At 38.5% G+C, this 11,095-nt stretch overlaps 1 protein-coding gene across 2 annotated transcripts in view; it reads left to right on the top strand.

Annotated features, from left to right (window-relative positions):
• The first annotated feature begins 4,917 nt into the window (after nucleotides 1-4,917).
• cemip2.S (cell migration inducing hyaluronidase 2 S homeolog) overlaps nucleotides 4,918-11,095 on the top strand; it is a 62,673-nt gene continuing 56,495 nt past the window's right edge. Inside the window, exon 1 of one of the 2 annotated variants that reach the window (XM_018243850.2) lies at nucleotides 4,918-5,418. The gene's annotated coding sequence lies outside the window, so the exon portion shown is untranslated. The remainder of the gene's footprint in view (nucleotides 5,419-11,095) is intronic. The other variant, XM_018243849.2, reaches the window with a different exon arrangement.

Genomic DNA, 11,095 nt, shown 5'->3' with positions numbered 1-11,095 from the left:
ATCCATTTCCTGGCCGAACCAAATCTGAATCCTAATTTGCATATGCAAATGAGAGGCGGGGAGGGAAATCAAGTGCCATTCATCTCCAGTATGCTAAATGTTTTACAGTTACACGGGGGGGGGGACTCAGCTGCAACCGCATCAGAGATTTCTCTCTAACAAGCTATTTAATGCTATGACCCAAATGCTTTGTGCCAGGTAATCTTTGTTTAGCTGTATCTGATACCAAGCATTGAAGAGATGGTGCACTTTTCAGTGCTTTTAGTGTTATTTTGTAAGTGAAATGCCTCCTGATGTGGATAGTTACATTGTATATTATGGGGTAGATTTATTAAGGGTTCGAATAGTAATTTTTTATTTTGAATTTACACACTCGAATTTGAACCCCCCCGATTTAAATGTGACATGTATCACACCTCGGCCATGGAAACAGTTCTAATTCGAATATTCGCCACCTAAAATCTGCCTAGTTCATTTACAATTTAATGGTAGAGGTCAGTTGAACCATTTGGATATGTTAATTGCCTTCCTGACATTCATGCTTTTTCAGAGGGAAAACTCAATTTGAATTCAAATTTTTGGGTCGGGACCATTCGATCGAATATTAGACATTCAAATTTTTCTTAAATAACCTCCCATTCGACATGTGAGGGTATTGAAATTTAGTAGAGTAAAAAAAAAATCACATAAACTCGACCTTTGATAAATCTGCCCATATACTGTATGTGCCTACCATGTGCATGGTAAGCCTTAGAATACATTTAAGCTGCCTAATATAAGTATTTCTACCAGAGAGCAAGTATGGAAAAAAGAGACATTAAGCTATTTAATTTTTGTGGAATCCAGTTGAAGTATCCCCTTCGTAAATGTTTCTCATAATCTGAATTGTGTGGATTTCATAAGCCTGAACTGATTCTGTGTCTAATAAACCATTCTCAGTTCTTTGTGTGAATATTTTTGGCATATTAACAATATTCATTAGGACAATTACTGTTGTGTAATGAACATGCAATATGCATACTAAAATGTATTGCCTAATGTTGTGGTGAATTCATTTAGAGCACTACACTGAACTTTCACCACTAGAATAAATTAATTTTTAGAGCTTTGGGGTGGTTACACACGCTAAGATTTGGGGAGATTTAGTTGCCTAACGACAAATCGCCTCTTCTTCAAGCTACTAATCGCCCCGAACTCGGAACGCTTCCTTTTCCGAAAGTCGCCCATAGTTGCCTCATGAGAAAACTTCGGGCAACTTCGAAAAACGAAGCCCTCAGAGTGTCATCCTGCCTGGCGATTTACATTTTAGCCAACAGGAAGGCTTTTTGGGGAGATAAGTCGCTCGATGAAGAGGCGATTTGTCGCTGGGCGACTAAATCTCCCCTAATCTTAGCATGTCACCACTTTTAGAGAAATATAGGAAAACTGCAAATTTTATGAGATTCATGGAAAAAATTTAAATTCAATTGTTAGTAAATGGCCCCCCTTATGTCAATCATATAGTAAAGCTCCTATCACAAAATGCAATGTTCAGGCTTTTTGGTTCATCTCCCCCTTTGTAACTGTGATAGTGGCAAATTATTGCTAAAACTGTATTTTCCTATGCTGAACAAAGACTCACATAAGAAATTGAATGATACAGTTGTGATTTTTAAAAGGCTTTACTTTTTTTTTTAAACTGGTGGCCATAAAATGCTAACTTCTGGTGGGTTATTATTATTATTTTAATAACATTTATAAAATGCTACCAATCCCTCAGTAGATTTTGCAGCAGTTACTATAATATCTTTGTTATTTTTTTATGGGGGAATGTAATAAAGCATATGAAAGGAAGATTGCATATTATACATATATTTCATTAATTAATTTAATGACATAATCACTGATGATAGAAACTTGTGTGTTTAAAAAGGCATACAATCTCATAATACTCATGTAAACAGACAATATAGGCTAGTACATTATTCTGCTTTATAATCCATACAGATGTTTTATTACACGTGTAAGTCATGTCCTGTAACATAGGGAAGGCCCTGTCCCTCAATAGACCCATATAAATCCAACCTGTATTTTAACCCAACGTTAAAGTGGCAAGAATAATACTTTCACTGCACATTGTGAGTGTTTTTTTAATATGTTCTCATCTGAGAAGAGAGCAGCCAGAACTGATCTTTATCTGGCATGTACATTTTATTGCATTCAGCAGGTACATGATTAATTGCTGTGAACTTTGAGTACAAAGGGAGGATAGGTGAAAAATAAAGAAGAGTTGGCCTTTCCAACCATCATCTACTGGCACAGAGACACAGGAGATAATAGGTGCTGCTCATGTGTTGGTGCTTTGTATACTCATACAGGCAGCTTTAGCTCTACAGATTTATGAGTATGTGCTTAAGATTTTTCCCAGATATCAGCCATTCCTGAAACACCTGAATATGATGGAAACCTATCTCTACACCTATGGTTTGCTATGGCTCTGTACCCACAGGCATTTGTTTACTATGTAGGCCAGATTTAGACATTACACTTCACAGAAAGCCAAACCGTTAAATTCTTGCTCCTTGTATTCTGCGTTCAAGACCTATTATTTCTACATTCAGGGTTGTTACTTTACTTAAGGGAAGATAAACATGTGTTTGCCTTGTGGGTCAGTTTTATGTGTCCCATACATGTCATTCCGCCCTCTAGGTCTGTAATGTGTTTAACATAACTTCTGCCCAATTAATGCTTATCTTACCATGTGTATGAGCACATTGCAATAGAGTGTTTAAATACCCATGGATACAAACCTAAGGCCTCATGTGGTTTCTGCACAAGATCTTTTTTTTTATAGAAAAACTGAACAGCACACAACTGCCCCAAATAATGTGTATCCGATAATTTCAAGTATACAGTATGTTTTCAAGATTCCCTGCACTCAAGTTCCCCTTGAACGCAAGCCCAGTGCCAGATCTATTCCTTATACAGTGGACAATGTTATGATTAAAGGAAAAGTATACCCCAAAATGAATAATTAAGTAGTGGATAGTTTACATCAGATTAAGTGGAAAATTAAAGAATCTTACCAAACTGCTATATATATATATTTAAGTAAATATTGCACTTTTACATCTTTTCCCTTGAGCCCCGATTTTATGATATTCTCTGTGCTGCCTCAGAGATCACCTGACTGAAATACTGCAGCTGTACCTGTACCAGGAAGAATTGTGGAAGCAAAACTCTGTCAGAATGGACAGAACGCTGTCCATTCATTGGTCATGTGACCTAACATGTATGGTTTGTTTGTGTGCAATGTGAATCGTAGGAACCCAGTGGGCGGCTATTTGTATTTAGGATTACCCAATGGCACATACTACTAAAATATACATTATTATGAAAATTGTTTATTTACATGCAGCAGGGTTTTACATATGTGCTGTTTTAGTCAATATATTTTTATAAAGACCTACATTCAGGGCCAGAACTAGGGGTAGGCAGAAGATGCATGTGCCTAAGGCGCAATAAAGTGGGGGTGCAAATCACGTACCTCTTCTTTTGCTTAACACTAGTCCGGATCCTTGTTCCCCCACCGGCAATTGCGCCCTACCACCCTCTCCAGCGAGCATTGTCACAATGTGTGCACCAGGGACGGGGTGAATGGCTGGCTTGGCCTGGGCTTGCCTACATAGTTCGGGGATATGGTTTTCCTTTAACACACAATACACTGACCCGGCATCCTACACACACCTGAACTTAAAGGGCATGTAAAGGCAAAAAAATAAAATCCGATTTTAACTTTCTTTAATGAAAAAGAAACCTATCTGCAATATACTTTATTTAAAAAATGTGTACCATTTTTATAAGAAACCTGACTGTATGCAATGAAATTCTCCCTTGAATTACTGCTGTGGATAAGAATTGTCAGACATTCCCTAACTGCTGGGCAGAGAAACAATCATACTTATGAACAACAGGGAGAGCCCCGCTTACTTACCAGCCATGTAGAACTCAAGCAGCTCTGTTTGTTTCCCTGTAGAGCAGTCTGCGACTTGGAGAGATTTGTACTGGATTTTATTTTTGCCTTTACATCACCTTTACTGTTTCCAACTCCAGCTGCAGGGACAAAATTCGTGGAGCCAGATTTAAACAGATAAACTGGGATTATTTTGCTGCAGCCACTGGTTCTGCAGATTTGGAAAAAGTTTGTATTAAACAATACTATAAAATCCACATTACATTACATGACAACACAACACCCAGTCCAGTCTGCATATCCTGATTATTAATCAGTCTTGCAGTATATGCTTCTGGCAGATATTATTTGACGTGTGCTGACTTGATAATTTACGACGATCCCTAAGCAGCCTAGACCACACTGAGCATGTGCACAGTCTTGGTCTTGCAACGATGTTTAACAAAGTTACAAGATGGTGACCCCCTGTGGCCAACTTTGAAAGCATTTGTTTGATTAGGCTTGTGGTGCAGTAAGTTCATGTTTATGTTTAGTTTACAAAATACAGCATTTCTAGCCTTATTCTATTACTTCCCCCAATGCACAAGATAAACTGGTGAAAGTACAGTAGCGCATTTACAATGTTTATAACTCTGTGCCACATCTAAAGAAGCTGTTTTGCCATTAGTTTCACACACTTTTTGTCGAGCTTTTATGTTTTGGTGGCCGCTCTGCTTGCATCCAGGTCTGAGATTGAGTATTATATTTTTACTCAGCAATATTTGACGTATTTCATCTAGAAATGTCCCTGATAAATGACATTCAATAATATCTGCTAAATCTTTTTTTAATAACATATATATTTTGAAGTGTGGACCATAACAGGCATTTGCGAGCTGAAAAGCCTGTCAGCGAGGGGATATGAGTCAGGCCCCGATGTGACTGTAGGGGGCGCACAGGATATGGTGAAGGGACGGCAGCGTTGAAGCCCCTCCCACACACACACATATATATTATATGGCAAGTCCCACTAAACTGCTGCTCTGGAGTAGAGACAAGGGATTTTCCCCGAACTCCCCTCCTTAGCTGATCCAGCGACTCTCTCCCTCCGTTCCAGCGCTTCAGTGAGAGCAGCAGGCGAGGTTGGCGGGTAGAGAGGCGGGGAGGAAACAATAAAGTAAATCACAGAGCAGCCAAAGCGAAATAATTAGCAGCTCGGAGCCGGCGCTCAGCAATAGTGGCACCTCCTTTTGTTGTTCGTGTATAACAAGCCCTAGGTCGGGGAGGGGAAGCTACAAGAGAGACGTCATTTCTGGGAGGAAAAAAACTTGTGGTACCTATTGAGCAAGCCTTGCCCAGCGCATAGACGGGAGATTGGCCTGGGTGAGTCCACTGTGCCATGGCTGGGGGGAGACTCGCAGCAGCAACCGGCTTATTGGTGCATGTGTGAGCGTACTGCTGTACTACTACTACAGCCTGCGCGTAAGGTAAGGGCTCTGTGCTCGACTCGTCCATGATCACTCTCTGTAGGGGGGGGGTCATTAAATCACGTGGTGTGACTGTCACTGGCTTCCTTCTGTCTCATCTGTGCTTTTATTGTTCTATGTTCTCCTATGTTCTATAATGGAGCCCCCTCAGGACTCTGCTCTTACGTGCCCTGCTAGTGACGAGTTACAGATGAACTATTCCACTAAGCTAGTTCAACTTGTTGTTTTTTCTCCAGCCAGTTGTTACTGGGAATGCTGGGAGTTGTAGTCTAGTGACAGATATGGTGCCATTGCTGGTAAATGACTTTCCTCACTGTCACTTTCAACCCATGTACGTGTGGTTCAGACCACACAAATGGCTGTTATCCTCTGCTGCTCAGTGACAGCTCACTGTATGGGGAAGGGCAGAACCACAGTGCGGTTACTAGAGGAAATGTATTGCATTATATGAGGAATTCAAATGGATTGCATTATATATTGAATAAAGTACCCCTCCTGTAAATTATAAGGATTTTATAAGTTACAGAGGAGTTTCATGACCATATAAAAACATGAGGCCAAAGGCCCAGTGTTTTTATACAGGTCATGGAACTCTGATGTAACTTCTAATATCCTCATATTTTGCAACTGGGGGTACTTTATTATAATACACAAGTTTCAGTGAGTCATGTGACAGAAATTGCATCACTACTCACCGTTTATAACTGATGACATCAGTACTCACCGTTTATAAAGATATAATTTACAAGATATTCATGGCTTTTGTGTATTACTGTATAGATGTATAATGTGACATTCAGGGGCTTTAACCCTAAAATAGGGCATATTTAATAGTAGGAAACTTGTCTTTGCTTCTGTTCAGGACCAATAGAGGATGGAATGCATTGATCATACTGACCCCTGTGTGTGTGGGGAGTTGCTATTGAACAAATGTTTTAAACAATTGTGTACTGCTTATCACTGAAAATTACATTTTGATGGGCTGATGCACTCCCCCTTTCCATTACCTGTTACAGGTCGTCCATAACCCACAAATATTATATTATTCTGTACATATTCTGAAAATCAAATTGTATGATTAGCTCTAACTTGCACTAAAACAATTTGCTGATGTATGAATATATATGCATCTTTTTTTGCAAATAAACCCCATGTAACTGAATGGGTATGGATATAGTCATAATACAAAAAAGCCATGAATATACTGTAAATTATATAGTGAATAAAGTACCCCCTCTTGTAAAATAGAAGGATATTATAAGTTACTGAGGAGTTTCATGACCATATAAAAACACGAGGCCGAAGGCCGAGTGTTTTTATACAGGTCATGGAACTCCGAGGTAACTTATAATATCCTCATATTTTACAACTGGGGGTACTTTATTAATTATAATACACTAATTTTAGTGAGTCATGTGACAGAAATTACATCACTACTCACCGTTTATAACTGATGACATCACTACTCACCATTTATAAGGATATAATTTACAAGATATTCATGGCTTTTGTGTATTATATCCTTATAAAACGTGACTAGTGATGTCATCAGTTATAAATGTTGAGTAGGAAGTCATTTTTTTCACATGACTCACTAAAACTTGTGTATTATAATAAATAAAGTACCCCTTGTTGGAAAATATGAGGATATTAGAAGTAACCTCAGAGTTCCATGACCTGTATAAAAGCACTCGGCCTCATGCTTTTATATAGTGATGGAACTCCTTGGTCACTTATAATATCCTTATATTTTACAATAGGGGGTACTATATAACTAACTTTTATATAGTTAAGTTGGCTTGATAAAAGTCCAAAGTCCATCAAGTTCAACTCCAAATGAATCCCAGTGCTTAAATATACACATACTAATACCGACCTATCTATACACTCACATAGAAGTGCAGCACTATAGTAGCTTTGCAGGCCTGAGTTTATGGTAGAAGCCTCAGCTGTGTGTAGTAATATCCAACATTCAAGAAGTGACGATTTCTCTACAGTTTTACAGTAGAGTACTCAGCATTTTATTTAAAGATGTCACTTCTGGCACGCAGTCCTCTCTCAGCGCGCCAGCAGGCTCAGAGTGGGGCGGTGATCTACTTTGGTTAAGAAGCAGTATGTTACAGCTCCAACATTATTTGGCAACTGAGTAAAATGACGATGTTTCGAGTGTTAGTGCCCAGCAAAATCATCAGCTTGTAAGCACATTAACTACTGGCACAAATGGAACCTAATCCCTCACGGTGAAGTGACAGTACCCCTTTAGAATTTAGAGCTGCCCAGGACTGTCAATTTGGAGGAATAGCTGCAGGTCTGTGAATTACAAGCATGCCAAGGATATACCTTCTTTTGCCTCTCACCCACCCAGTCTTTTGCCACCAGCACCTTCTTCCAGATTCAACATCCATAGTTAGTCACTCTAGTAGATTGAATTGCTGCTTGGAATAAGTTGTGAGCAATGGTGATGGTACAATTGTGGTTTTTGCACACTATTGGAACTTCACACAGTAGCTACAAGGGAATTTTGTTATTTTGAGACATCTGTTACTTGCTGTTTACGATTTATAAGCCTGTCTCTTTACATTTACGTTGTATGTCCTTGCCAAAAGAATTGATTGAATTAAATTTATTTGCCTTAAGCCTTAGTTTTTCAAGACTCAATTCCCTACTTGTTCCAGTAGGTTTCTTTGAGTTTAGTAGTGTACTAGACTTGGGCTGATTAAATGAGGATTTCATACCTATAGGTGGATGTTTGGTATGTGGGGAGCAGCAGACACTATAATTAGCTAGTGCTGGAACTGTAATGGGTACACAATTATTTACCTTATAGTCTATATACAATTTGCAACCATTACCCCCAGCAAGTGCAGACAGTACTCTGTGCCTATCCAATTCAGTGCAAATCACAGAACCCAGCACTCAAATTCATTGTCCTGCCCAGACAGGGATTCAGAGTGCCTTTTGTCTTTTGATGCTCCTGCATTGCACATTGTTATTATAAGGGTGTGCCAGGTGATGCCCACATCCCACCTCACTTCTATAAAGAACCTTCAGGCACTGCAAGCAATGCATAAACAGACAGGGACAACTGTTGATGCTCAATGAAAGGTTAGAGGGAGAATGGCAGATTCAGGTTGGGGGTTGCCAAGGTACATTTGGCACAAAATATGGCACTTTGCTCCCATCTTGTAAATTAGTCACTTTTGCCTCTTTCTTTTTAACCCCTGTAGGAGAAAACAATATAATCATTGCTCTATTGCAGAGTTTTCAGTTTTTACTTCCCACTACCAAAGCTATCTACATCTTTTTCTTTTTTTAATTCTGTAATACATACACCCAAGCCCACTGTCATGAATTGTTTTATTGACCCATCCTTCTGTATTGTTAGAAGATATAGTACTAGTGTAAGATTTCCCTGACTACTTTCCTCTGCAACAGACATTCATAAAAGCTAGAGCTAAGGTTTCAGTAAGAAGATATTCTTGTCTGCTGGCTAGTACGGTATGCTCTAGAAACCCACAAGCAATTGATGTACTATGTTTTCCATAGTCACTGGAGTTCTATTCCATTTCTCTTTTCAGACATCAGTATATATATACTGACTGCTAGAATGTTGCACTTAACTGGTAGAGTGAATTGATTGGCATTGTAGGTTACAGGAAGAATTGGTTATCACTGATAATTAGTTCTTCCTCTAATCCATTACTGTGAAGTATTTACTTTTCGGTAGTAACTTACAGCAGTCAGTCACCCTTTTGCTTCCAGTAGTTATGTTGTATATGACATATCTGATGCAAATGTATTGTTATGATAAAGGTAATACATGTCAATACATTCTCCAGTTGCATTCACTTTAAAATTAACTTTCAATATGGTCAGTATTTTAGTATGGTCCCTTGCACCCATGAGTTCTGTAGTTTCAAAGTGGTGTAGCCATTTTGGATACAATCTAAAATTAAACTATAAAGTCTCATCTTTTGACTTTCTAGGTTATTTGTAGAGTTTCGTTACCATTGCTTTCTAGAATTCCTTCCTGATTCTTGGCTTCTAGGCATATGTTCTTTGGCAATGTCTGGATTCATTGTGACCCGGCTGGCAGTCCTAAATTTATGTCCACAAATGTTGGCTCACACAAAGTCTTCTATTTGGTGCTTGATTCTTGCAGTTAAAAAACGCAGCCGTATCATAAAATAAGATTTAGAAAGCTCCATCCAGTGTGTTTCAAATAAAGCTGCAACAAACATTTTTTAAAGACAGTGTGTAACATATAGGGGTATGCTTTTGCTGGTACAAATTGTGATAGTGATGAAAAATACATTTAGTTTAGCAAAAGACTGTTACTTCTTGAAAACATATTGTTGTGATTTCATGCTTTTCTCCCCTTGTGATTTAGAGGATCTATTGCTAGTTTATTTGAATTATGGAGCCATGATCTGTAAGGCTCAACATGGTGTTATGCATGAGAACATACATAGATTTATTTCTTGTACAGTATGTATAATGCTCTGCTTCGTAGGTATCGGATTACTTTGAGTACCGTCACATTTCTCTATTCAAGTTAAGAAATTTCTAGACACCATAAATATGGTTGTAACATATTGCAGTGTTTATAAGTTGTTTTTTTTTTTTTCCTTTCAAGGCTTTGTGTAACCTCTAAATCTCATTGCTGTTCAGAGAAAGAAGTCAGAATTTACTTGTTTTACCTTTGATAAGTTCAAGGTGACCTATGGGTTCTTCAGTGACTTAATTTTAGTTGGGCCTACTCTGTAATAATAAAACAGTGGCTTATACTTAAGGGGATACTGTCATGGGAAAACATGTTTTTTTCAAAACGCATCAGTTAATAGTGCTATTCCAGTGACTTCTGCACTGATATCCAATTCTCAAAAGAGCTAACAGATTTTTTTTTTTATATTCAATTTTGAAATCTGACATGAGGCTAGACATATTGTCAGTTTCCCAGCTGCCCCAGTCATGTGACTTGTGCCTGAACTTTAGGATGGAACTACTTTCTGGCAGGCTGTTATTTCTCCTACTTAATGTAACTGAATCAGTCTCAGTGGCACTTGGCTTTTACTATTGAGTGCTGTTCTTAGATCTACCAGGGAGCTGTTATCTTGTGTGAGGGAGCTGCTATCTGGTTACCTTCCCATTGTTCTGTTGTTAGGCTGCTGGGGGTGATATCACTCCAACTTGCAGTAAAGAGTGACTGAAGTTTATCAGAGCACAAGTCACATGACTGGGGGTAGCTGAGAAACTGACAATATGTCTAGCCCCATATCAGATTTAAAAATTAAATATAAAAACATCTGTTTGGTCTTTTGAAAAATAGATTTCAGTGCAGAAGTCAGTTGGAGCAGCACTATTAACTGATGTGTTTTGGGGAAAAAAAAATGTTTTCCCATGACGGTATCCCTTTAATCCAAGCGAAGATATAATCAATCCTTATTGGAAACAAAACCAGCCTATTGGGTTTATTTAATGTTTACATGAATTTCTAGTAGACTTAAGCTATGAAGATCCAAATAATGGAAAGATCTGTTTTCCAGAAAACCCCAGGTCCTGAGCATTCTGGATAACAGGTCCTGTACCTTTACTTACATTCTATGAATGTGTTTAAGTTTAATGTACAATTATCTCTGCTTTTATGGTGGCACGCGGACCCCAACCAATACCTATA

This window comes from Xenopus laevis, chromosome 1S (assembly GCF_017654675.1).
Source record: "Xenopus laevis strain J_2021 chromosome 1S, Xenopus_laevis_v10.1, whole genome shotgun sequence".
NCBI classification, from domain to species: domain Eukaryota; kingdom Metazoa; phylum Chordata; class Amphibia; order Anura; family Pipidae; genus Xenopus; species Xenopus laevis.
This window is presented reverse-complemented; position numbering and strand designations above follow the sequence as displayed.